The sequence below is a fragment of the Clavelina lepadiformis genome, chromosome 6, assembly GCF_947623445.1.
Source record: "Clavelina lepadiformis chromosome 6, kaClaLepa1.1, whole genome shotgun sequence".
In the NCBI taxonomy this organism is placed as follows: Eukaryota; Metazoa; Chordata; class Ascidiacea; order Aplousobranchia; family Clavelinidae; genus Clavelina; species Clavelina lepadiformis.
Genome location: NC_135245.1, coordinates 2,823,894 through 2,835,999, shown reverse-complemented (window position 1 = coordinate 2,835,999; position 12,106 = coordinate 2,823,894).

Genomic DNA, 12,106 nt, shown 5'->3' with positions numbered 1-12,106 from the left:
CTTTTGAGCAATTGTTTTCCTATGTTTCAGTGATTATTATATCATATGAGATGACTATTGATTGGAAAACACAAAAGGAACACTTACTGATAAAATAACCTGCAACCACTGTCATTGGCTGTGATTTATTATTTATAAGTGTTGGAAAAGACCAAATCAACTTAACTTGTGCTATGTTTTAGGCTAGACGCCTTTCCTTAAATCAAAGTTCACGTGTTATCTGAATTGTTTCTAAAAAAATTAATTGCGATGTTAACATTTCACTGCGCGACAGAATCCGATTTGTTCGCCAATTATACTGCATGTCAAGTTTGGTCAATATACATAAAAATTCACTAAACGCCATTGTAGTTACACGTATAAGGCTTCATACTTGTAGGTCTCCTAAAACTACACTTAGATCCGAACATCATTCTTGTTACAAGTTACAACTAAAGTGAGTTTAGTCTGACAGTTTCTCCTGATTACTACATTTGTTCGAGCTGAAGACTGTAAAACAGGATTTTAATTCTGTTGCTTTTCAGCAGACTTTTTTTCCGTTAAAGTTTTCGCACCGACCAAGCTTCAAGTCAAGTTGGTAAACAGAAGGTGCGATTATTGCCAAGTTGGTAAAATTGTTTTCGCACTTGGTTAGGTCGAGTTGCATTGTACCAAGATAAGGAATAAAGTTGCACTTGCCACGAAGCGCTACGAACCTTGATTACGTCATCCTTTTCGACTTCAAAATAATGAGTATTCATAATAATTAAGATTAAACTTTACTGCTAAGAAATAGCTACATTTTTATCGGCTACAAAAGTTGTTAACTTTGCAAAACATATATTGGAAGTGATTGGATTTGTTTGTGTCGCGTATGATCAACCATGTGAGTGTAATTGTCGTTTTTGGATTCAATTCACAAGTAAGCAGTTAGCACTACCCATCAACTGATGCACATTTTGGACGAATCGTCTGTGTCTTCTGTATTCAAAGCTGTTGAATACTTCGGTTTCTATTTTTGATATGTGCCAGCCTTTGTACTTTTTCGTGACGGTGGAGATCGCAAGCCGTCAAACGTTTTGATCCAATTATATCAATCACCAAAGAGAAAGCCGTTGTTTGATTTATTATTATGTGGATTTGTTTCACGATGTGACTTGTGAAGGTTTTAACGGTTGTAAACGAAGGACAATTACCCAATCTTTTATAGCATTATTTATGTATTTTATCATATATATTTATTTTTGTAGATCACAGTAATAACATGAAAAGTAAGATTTGGAGTTGAGTACAATTGTTTTTTCGTTCACAGGTTATATTTCAACCTATATAATAACTTATAGAAATACACGTTAAAGCTTTATAGATTTTCTTATTCCGCATCATTTTTTACCGCATAACACTTCGATAATTTTTAAATTCAGCACAAGAATGTCACAGAGGACAGCACATAAACTGATAAAGTATTCTTGCTTTTATCACAGTTGGAGTCAACAGCCGACACTGAACTGTACTCTAGATTAGCATTTACTTCAACCAGTACAAATACGCCAACGGTAAGCTAGTTTAGGCTTACTTAACGCGAAATGTTTCCTATTACCCGTTACTTGTCCGTCACAGAAAACATTATATTCATACTTGATCCAAACACCTAAGTCATTCCTATTTTTTTCTATTATTGTGATGTAATAAGAACTGCGATCATCGTCATAAGCGATTACTTTGCGTTTTTGCCACTTACTTATTGCTATTATAACCTAACCACTTTATATGATTACAAATTCTTTCACCAGCATATTTATTGACATCAACTCTTCCATTTATGGCCAACTTGTTTTTGGACGCGCCTCTCACTTAAAAAGTTAGTCAATAAAGAGCTTTCTGCAGCATATTAGTAACTATGACTCTTAAAAGACTTTTTATTTTATCCGATGTTTTCCTAATTCTACTTTGTGTTTGAAATTTAGACGAATGATTGGGAATTGGGAGTAATTGATTCCACCCGTAACGATATATGAATACAGCAAACAAACATGAATTGGCGAAAATAATGCATGAGCGGATGATTGTGTAACGCCAAATGAAATCAAAGCAACAACCAAAATTGCATTTATGCTCTTGCACATACATAAAATTACAAAATCCATATACAGCCAAAATGCTTTGATAAATAACCTTTAGAATTAAACAAAGTTCAGAGAGGTCCAAATCAGGATCACTTAAAAAGATGCTTCTTTATCGGAGAGCTGATATTTGTATAGTATGAGTATGAGTATGACTCATAGAGCTACTCATTGTATGCCTGACTTTGCAGAGCTCGGACTCTTTCCTCGCATTTCTTCTGTTGCTCTCGAAGAGTAACTGATTTCCACAAGGATGTGGATCGCTTAAAACGATGCTTCTTTATCGGGGAGCCGACAGAAACTGATTTGGAAGTCGCATTCTGAACATTGTCCTTCCTGTGAACCATATTAGGGAATCCAAGCTGGCTTCCTGATGAAGAGCTCCTGTTCTCCAATCCGTTTTTTACCGCTTTTTGCAGCTTGCACCGAAGATGTGGCTTTGCCTCTAACAGTAGCGATGGAGGAGCTAGGGGTAGAGGAGAAAAGATCATCGAAGAGGAAGATTGGCACTTGGACAAATACATCTTAGGAACATCTTTCTTGCCGGTATTACGAATATTTTTTCTAGCGGAACGGCTGATGGTGACACGCGGACGGAGAAACGGACGTCGTTGAGACTGCGGATCCGTGTAAATGTTCTTTCCATCCAATAAATCTGTAAGTTTCACAAACTTCGGGTTGTCACCGTTAACCTTTGCTTTGGGCGCGAGCGGCTTGAGAACGTTGCCAAGACGCTTTCTTGGAGCAGTACAATCTAAATTCGCTTTTGAATGTCTTTCTGATAACAGTTTTGTAGCCTTGGTGCACGCCAAGTTGGGTTTAAAGCACATGGATGGTCGTCCCAGGCCAAGTGGGGCTGCTGCCATGTTTGTCTGTCGATCTTGCATATGGAACCAAGTGCTGAGGTTTTGCTCGAGCCGTTGCAAGTCCGAAACACTCTGTTAAACAATCATAACTAGTTAAAAATGAATAATTTTAATTTGCAAGTAAAGCAGTAGAATATATTAAAATCACAACATCGCAGTCGCCAATAAATTCGCATCGTGTCATAAAGTTAATTTGTTAAACAAGTTACGGCAACAAATATTGGTGACTTTTTGATTTTCAACCATGAATATATTATTTCAAACACGATATTAAAAAGCTATTCAACCTTTAAATTAAATCACTAACAAATTGTCATCACCTGCAAAGCAATGTCTCAATCAATAAGGAAGTTTGCAAGAAAAATCTTGCTCAAAGGTAACTAACTTTTGAGCAATTGTTTTCCTATGTTTCAGTGATTATGTATCCTATGAGATGACTATTGATTGGGAAACACAAAAGAAACCCGTACTTAAAGGTAAGGCTTACTGATACAATAACCTGCAACCACTGTCATTGGCTGAGTTTTATTATTTAAAAGTGTTGAAAATGACCAAATCATCTTAACTTGTGCTATGTTTTAGGCTAGACGTCTTTCCGTAATTCGAAGTTCTAGTGTTACCTAATTTGTTACTAAAAAATTTACTTGTAGCATTAACATTTCACTGCACGACAGAATCCGGTTTTTCGCCAGTTATATTGCACGTCAAGTTATAGGCTAATACACGTTAAAATTCGCTAAACACCATTGTAGTTACGCGTATAAGGTTTTACACTTGTAGCTCTCCTAAAACTACACTTAGATCAGACTGTAAGACGCAATTTTAATTCTGTTGCTTTTCAGCAGACTTTTCTTGTTTTTCGTCAAAGTTTCCGCACCGACCAAGCTTCAAGTCAAGTTGGTAAACAGAAGGTGCGATTATTGCCAAGTTGATACAATAGTTTTCGCACTTGGTTAGGTCGAGTTGCATTGTACCAAGATAAGGAATAAAGTTGCATTTGCCACAAAGCGCTACGAACCTTGGTTACATTATCTTTTTCGAATTCAAATTAATGAGTATTCATTATATTTAAGATTACAATTTACTGCTTGGAAGTAGATACAGTTTCAGCGGCTCCTAAAGTTGTTAATTTTGCAAAACATATATTGGAAGTGATTGGATTTGTTTGTGTCGCGTATTAATTATCAACCCTATAAGTGTAATTGTCGTTTTTGCATTCAATGCACAAGTAAGCAGTGAGCACTACCCATCAAATGATGCATATTTTGGACGATTCGTCTGTGTTTTCTGTATTCAAAGCTGTTGAATACTTCGGTTTCTATTTTTGATAAGTGCCAGCCTTTGTACTTTTTCGTGACGATGGAGATCGCAAGCCGTCAAAAGTTTTGATTCAACTATATCAATCACCAAAAGGAGAAACGTCTAAAATCTTTGAAAATTCGCTTTGTACTTTATTCTGACATCATATCATTAATGTGAGGGGCAAGTCAAAAAACGATTTGCATTTAAATCAAAGATTAGTTGTCAGTTAGTATGCTGGTGAAAGGAATATTAATAACATGTAATGGTTAAGCAATTATTGCTAAAATTGTATGACAAATTTAATCTCCTAATATGACAGAGACGACGGTCACTACGATGTCACAATGTATAAACCATATGCTTGTTGACTGGGATAAATTGTATGAGGAATGGTAAGTCAGCTAACGCGTTTTCGATGGAATCCATGTCCATAAGTAGGTGATTATTAGCAAAAAATAATTATATTTAGCAGAAGAATGTCGCAGACGACAGCACATAAACTGATAAACCATTCTTGCTTTTATCGCAGTCAGAGTCAACAGCCGACACTGAACTGTACTCTAGGTTAGCTTTTACACTAACCAGTCCAAATACACCAACGGTAAGCTAGTTTAGGCTTACTTGACTCAAAATATTTTCTATTAATCTTTACTTGTCATTCACAGGAAACATTCTATTCAGACTTCATCCAAACACCTATTAAGTCATTCATATTTTTTTCTATCATATTGATGTAATAAGAATTGCGATCTTCGTCATAAGCGATTAATTTGCATTTTTGCCACTTACTTATTGCAATTATGGCCTAACCACTTCATATGATTAAAAATTCATTCACCAGTAAATTAACTGACATCAACTCTTCGATTTAAGGCCGACTTGTTTTTGGACGTACCTCTCACTTTAAAAGTTAGTCAATACAGAGCTTTCTGCAAATTAGTAATTATGACTCTTACAGACTTTTTATTCAATCCCATGTTTTCTTAATTGCATTCTGTGTTTGAGATTTAGATGAATGATTGCGAGTAATTGATTCCACACGTAGCGATGTATGAATACAGCAAACAAAAATGAATTGGCAAAAATAATGCATGAGTTGATGATTGCGCAACGCCAAATGAATCCAAAGCAGCAACCAAAATTGCGTTTATGCCCTTGCACATGGATAAAATTACATAATTCATATACAGCCAAAATGTTTTGATAAATAACTTTTAGAATTAAACAAAGTTCAGAGAGGTCTAAATCAGGATCACTTAAAAAGATGCTTCTTCATCGGGGAGGAGATAGAAGTTGATTTGGAAGCCGCATGCTGAGCATTGTCCTTCATGTGAACCATATTAGGCAATCCAAGCTGGCTTCCAGATGAAGAGCTCCTGTTCTCCAATCTGTTTTTTACCGCTTTTTGCAGCTTGCACCGAGGGTGTGACTTGGCCACAAACAATGGCGTCGAAGGAGCTAGGGGTAGAGAAGAAAAAATCATTGAAGAGGAAGATTCGCACGTGGACAAAGACTTCTTTGGAACATCTTTCTTGCCGGTTTTACGAATATTTTTTCTAGCGGAACGGCTGATGGTGACAAGCGGACGGAGAAACGGACGTCGTTGAGACTTCGGATCCGTGTTAATGTTCTTTCCATCCAATAAATCTGTAAGTGTCACAAACTTCGGGTTGTCACCGTTAACTTCTGCTTTGGGCGCGAGCGGCTTGAGAACCTTGCCAAGACGCTTTCTTGGAGCAGGACAATCAAAATTCGCTTTTGAATGTCTTTCTGATAACAGTTTTGTAGCTTTAGTGTACACCAAGTTGGGGTTGAAGCACATGGATGGTCGTCCCAGGCCAAGTGGGGCTGCTGCCATGTTTGTCTGTCGATCTTGCATATGGAACCAAGTGCTGAGGTTTTGCTCGAGCCGTTGCAAGTCCGAAACACTCTGTTAAACAATCATAACCAGTTAAAATGAATAATTTTAATTTGCAAGTAAAGCAACAGAATATTTTAAAATCACAACATTTTAGTCGCCAATAAGTTCGCATCGTGCCATAAAGTTAATTTGTTAAACAAGTTACGGCAACAGACATTGTTGAAATTTTGTTTTTTCAACCATGAATATATTATTTCAAACACGATATTGTAAAGTTGTTCAACATTTAAAATATATCACTAACAAATTGTCATCACCTGCAAAGCGATGTCTCAGTCAATAAAGAAATCTGAAACAAAAATCTTGCTCAAAGGTTCCTAACTTTTGAGCAATTGTTTTCCTATGTTTCAGTGATTATGTATCCTATGAGATGACTATTGATTAGGAAACACAAAAGAAACCCGTACTTAAAGGTAAGGCTTACTGATACAATAATCTGCAACCACTGTCATTGGCTGTGTTTTATTATTTATAGGTGTTGAAACAGACCAAATCATCTTAACTTGTGCTATGTTTTAGGTTAGACACCTTTCCTTAATTCAAAGTTCACGTGCTACCTGATTTATTTCTAAAAAAATTAATTGCGATGTTAACATTTCACTGCACGACAAAACTCGATTTTTCGCCAGTTATACAGCACGTCAAGTTAGGCATATGTATACGTTAAAATTCGCTAAACGTTATTGTATTTACACGTATAAGGCTTTGCACTCTAAAGCTCTCCTAAAACTACACTTAGATCAGAACATCATTCTTGTTACAAGTTACAACTAAAGTGACTTTAGTCGGTTAGTTTCTCCTGATAGTTACTGCATTTTTTCAAGCTGAAGACTGTAAAACGCGATTTTAATTCTGTTGCTTTTCAGCAGACTTCTCTTGTTTTTTGTTAAAGTTTTCGCACCGACCAAGCTTCAAGTCAAGTTGGTAAACAGAAGGTGCGATTATTGCCAAGTTGGTAAAATTGTTTTCGCACTTGGTTAGGTCGAGTTGCATTGTACAAAGATAAGGAATAAAGCTGTACTTGCCACGTACTAGATAATAGAACCATAAGCAAATAGAACCGAACAGACAATACTTAAAAAAGGAGAATCGGCCAAAAATGCTGTAATTATGCATGTCCCAACGCTCTCGCAGTGAATTCCCTATAGGTCGCTCGGAAAATAGAATCTGCTAGTTTATATGGAAAAGAAACTAAGAATTGCATGACAGATGACTGCATTTCACCGAAAGCTGGTCATGCGGATAGTTGTATATAGGCGGTTAAATTAGAAGGAATGGTGGACAAAAGTTGGTTTCATAGTTATTTCAATTTTAAGAACATGATAAAGTTGGGTGGGGTTACACTATTGTTATAACTTTTAACTTGTAAGGTTCACAAGAAACCATGAAAATAGCGCGGAACTGGCGAAAAATAAACGGTACGGTATGCATTATCTTCAAGTGAAAGTAGAAAGCTAAGAGGTAAAATGGATCAAACGTGCGTTTTTTTCTTTCTTCAAAACACAGTAGAAGATCATATTCTTGATTATATCAGCCATTTGCACTCATTTAACATGAATATGACAACGCGCCCTCAGCATATTTGGTCGTAATTCAAAACGAAGTTCTTAAAATGGGAGCATGCTATAATATAGTATAGGGGGCATTTAAAGCATTCATATATAAAGTTCTCAAGTATTTCTTGTATTGTATATACCAGTTATCGTGATGAATTGTTGCATTTACGATGTTAAACGAAACTTGGAATGGACAATCCATTTTATTTGGAAAAAGATAAAACTGAACATTAATAAATTAGGTCAATCACTTAATTAAACTGAAAATTATTCAAAGCAGTCATTCAAATGTTTCAGGGTCGACGTTGCTAACACATTTCAAAATATTTTATTGAACTTGAGTTATAAATCTGACCAAGCTGATACCAAAGAACACACCACTGCAAAGCATATCAGATTAGAAATATGCTAGAAATCGACGTGTAACGAATTAATTTACTGCAATGAACACAAACATACAACGCCTTCCTGATAAGGAACGAGCCCCATTTGGCCTAGATATACCAATTTCGCAAAATTAAAATCAAACACAATAAAATAAAATGATAAAGAAAAGGAACCTTACCCACAGGTGCGGCAACCTTAACAAATCTGCAATAATTAGAGATCGGCATGAAATGTCTTGATAAGTTCATAATTTACCGCATTTCATAGTTCCTGATGATTTCACCATATTTCTTTCCCTTGGGGCACGTGACGAAAATGTGACGTAATGTGATGGTCATACAATGGTTACGTCAAACTTTGAAAAACTAGGATTACCAATCAGGAAGCAGCAACATTGTGATGGCGGATGAATATTAAAGTTTTTTATTCGTTTTTTGAATTTTTAAATAGGCCAGTTAAGATTATGCACTTAAGTTTCGAGTTTGAAGATTAGAGGCTAGATTTTCGCTAGAGTAATGGAAAACAATCAAATCTTTACCGTTGAAACGTGTATGTAGTTTGTTTCTTTAGCGACTTGTCATAATCTAAACCTTAATAGAACTGTGCACTCCAGGAGGCAAACCCTAAAATCCACGTTTCAAAAGTCCTTAAAAAGACTTCTGGGCATTCTGGCATATTTGATATTAGTTTCGTTCGAGCGCTGGTAAATTTTCAGTACGAATGCTTTTGCTGGTGACAGCATATAGGCCTATAAAGTTTCTGTTTGAACTTTGAAAACGATTGAAGGGATTATTTTGGCACTCAGTTTGGAGCGAAAAGAATATGCAGCGGTACCGCTTGAAGGTTAAAAAAGATTATGTCGATAAAACAATTTTTATAATTGTAATGTGTTTGTAGATTTTTTAAACATAGTTCAGTAATAATGCAATAAATAAATACATGTGCTATGACTTTTCACATATTAACAGACTCGTTTTTGTTTATATCAACATAATTTATTAAAACTCCCAACCAACATAAATCAAATAAACTCAACCCGATTAATAAATAAATAAATGAATAAACTGCATCAAACATAAAAAGTTTAGTGCAAAAATATTTTACAAAAAATACCAAAGACATTATAATGGCCAATAATCAATGAACTTCGACATTCGAAATGTGGATGATGGAAGGTTAAAGACAGAACTTCCAGAATTTTCTACTTGTAGAAAAAACATAAGTTGGATATCCAGTTTCTTGACCCTCTCCTCGGTTTTCTTCTGATGTTGATTTTTCAGCGTCATCTTTCTCAATGAGTGAGAGCCCTTGTGTCTTCGCTTGTTTCTACGCTTCATTTTCCGGGCGTTGGTGGGAGACGATCTGGACATCGGTGAAGGAACACGAGATTTCACTGAACTATCTTGTTTGATGGCTGGTTGAAGTTCTGAAGTATCCTGTAAAAAATGAAAAGTAATGAACGGCTTCAATGCTAATAAATTAAATTTATGATCTAACTATTATAATCGAAGTTATTGTTGTTCAAGAAATTTATTTAAAAGATAGAAAATAAATCTATCACTTATCAATAAAACTTTTATGTGGTTTAGAAGAAAATTATTTTTGGTACTCACCATATCGGCCATTGGCTCGGTTTTGAAGTTCATTTTTAAATCGGATTGGCAGAATTCTTTCACCAAATGCAGATATAGCTTATAGAAACAAAATGACAACAGCTGTAAAGAATACTTCAACTAATTAAAAAGTTCACTGCAAAAGCAAATTACAAAAGCATTCCTAGTCTGACAATATTGTTTCAACAGTTAGATGACGTGTGAGCTGGTTTCTGATTTCGTCACTGCTGCTGAATCTTTCCTAATCAAAAAAATCAGCGGTCAAAAGCAGTAACGCACATAGGACACACGCGGAAACAACAATCTGAATCCACTGTCACTGGATGTGTTTTATTGGTGATACAGACTCAACTAATAGCTTTTAAACCTTTCGGAAAACCAAATTATGCGTTTAAACTACATGTTTCTATAAAAATATTATTTTTCTAAGTTTACGAATTTAAATTTGAACCTAAATTTTGTACTTTCCACCCCTACGCATGTCGCGACATCTTTTGGCCTGTCAGTTGCTCCTGTAGTGGTTAGTGCTGAACACCATGAGACACATGTTCTGCTGTGGTTTTTGGAGTTGTGCTGCGCTTTTAAAGAAAATGTACAGGTCTGGAGATTTTTCCTTAACGATTTTGCAATGATCAAGCTTTCTAATTGATAAACAGAAGATATAATTTCCTTTGCTTACCGCTGCCTTGTGTAAGCGCAATCTTACTATGCCATGATTGACAGGTGGATAAAAACGTTTTGGAACTTGATTAGATCATGTTATATCGAAAGGGCCAGATAAAAATTTACGTTAGGCTGGTGAAGAGCTCTAAACCCTGATTGCACTTTTATCTTATCAGATTTCAATTAAAGAATATCTGTTACATTTGGCCGAACTTTTTCGCTTGGGACCTGTTACAATTCTAAAAGCTATTTGTCAAAACATTTTGGCTGTTTATGGATTTTGTAATTTTATCTATGTGCAAGGGCATAAATGCAATTTTGGTTGTTGCTTTGATATCATTCGGCGTTACACAATCATCAACTCTTGCATTATTTTCGCTAATTCATTTTTGTTTGCTGTATTCAAATATCATTACGGGTGGAATCGAGCACTCCCAACTCCCAATTCCCAATCATTCATCTAAATCTCAAACACGAAACACAATTAGGAAAACATGGGATAAAATTAAAAGGCCTAAGAACCATAGTTAATAATATGCAGAAAGCTCTTTATTGACTGACTTTACCCCAGTCAACAAGCATATGGTTTATAAATTGTGACGTCATAATAACCGCCGTCTCTGTCATGTTAGGTGGCCAAGTTTGCCATACAACTTTAGCAATAATTATATTAAATTAGGTCTATATTAGCTACGGCAAGCAAGGTAACGCGTTTTCGATGGAATACATGTCCATAGGTAGGTGATTATTAGCAAGTAATGCTTATATTCAGCACAGGAATGTCACAGACGACAGCACATAAACTGACAAAGTGTTCTTGTTTTTAATACAGTTAGAGCAAACAGCTAAAACTGAACTGCTCTCTAGATTGGCCTTTACATTAACTAGTCCAAATACACCAACGGTAAGCTAGTTTAGGCTTAGTTAACGCAAAATATTTTCTATTATTCGTTACTTTTCTGTCACAGGAAACATTCTATTCATACTTTATTCAGACACCTAAATCATTTCTATTGTTTTTTGTTATTGTGATGTAATAACAATCGCCATCTTGGTCATAAGCGATGAGTTTGTGTTTTTGCCACTTACTTATTGCAATTATTGCCTAACTACTACATACTATTAAAAATTCTTTCACCAGTATATTTACTGACATCAACTCTTCGATTTAAGACCGACTTGATTTTGGACGTGCCTCTCACTTTAAAAGTCAGCCAATAAAGAGCTTTCTGCATATTAGTAACTATGAATCTTTAGTAGCCTTTTTATTTTATCCCATGGTTTCCTAATTGTATTTTGTGTTTGAGATTTAGATGAATGATTGGGAGTTGGGAGTGTATGATTCCACACGTAGCGGTATATGAATACAGCAAACAAAAATGAATTAGCGAAAATAATGCAAGAGTTAATGCTTGTGTAACGCCAAATGAAATAAAAGCATCAACCAAAATTGCATTTGTGCCCTTGCACATAGATAAAATTACATAATCAATATACACCCAACATGTTTTGATGAATAACCTTTAGAATTGTAACAGGTCCCAAGCGAAAAATTCGGCCAAATGTAACAGCTATTCTTTAATTTAAACCTGATAAAATAAGCACAATCACGGTTTAGAGCTCTTCTCTATCCCAACGTAAATTTATATCTGCCCCTTTCGATATAACATGATCTAATCAAGTTCCAAAACGTTTT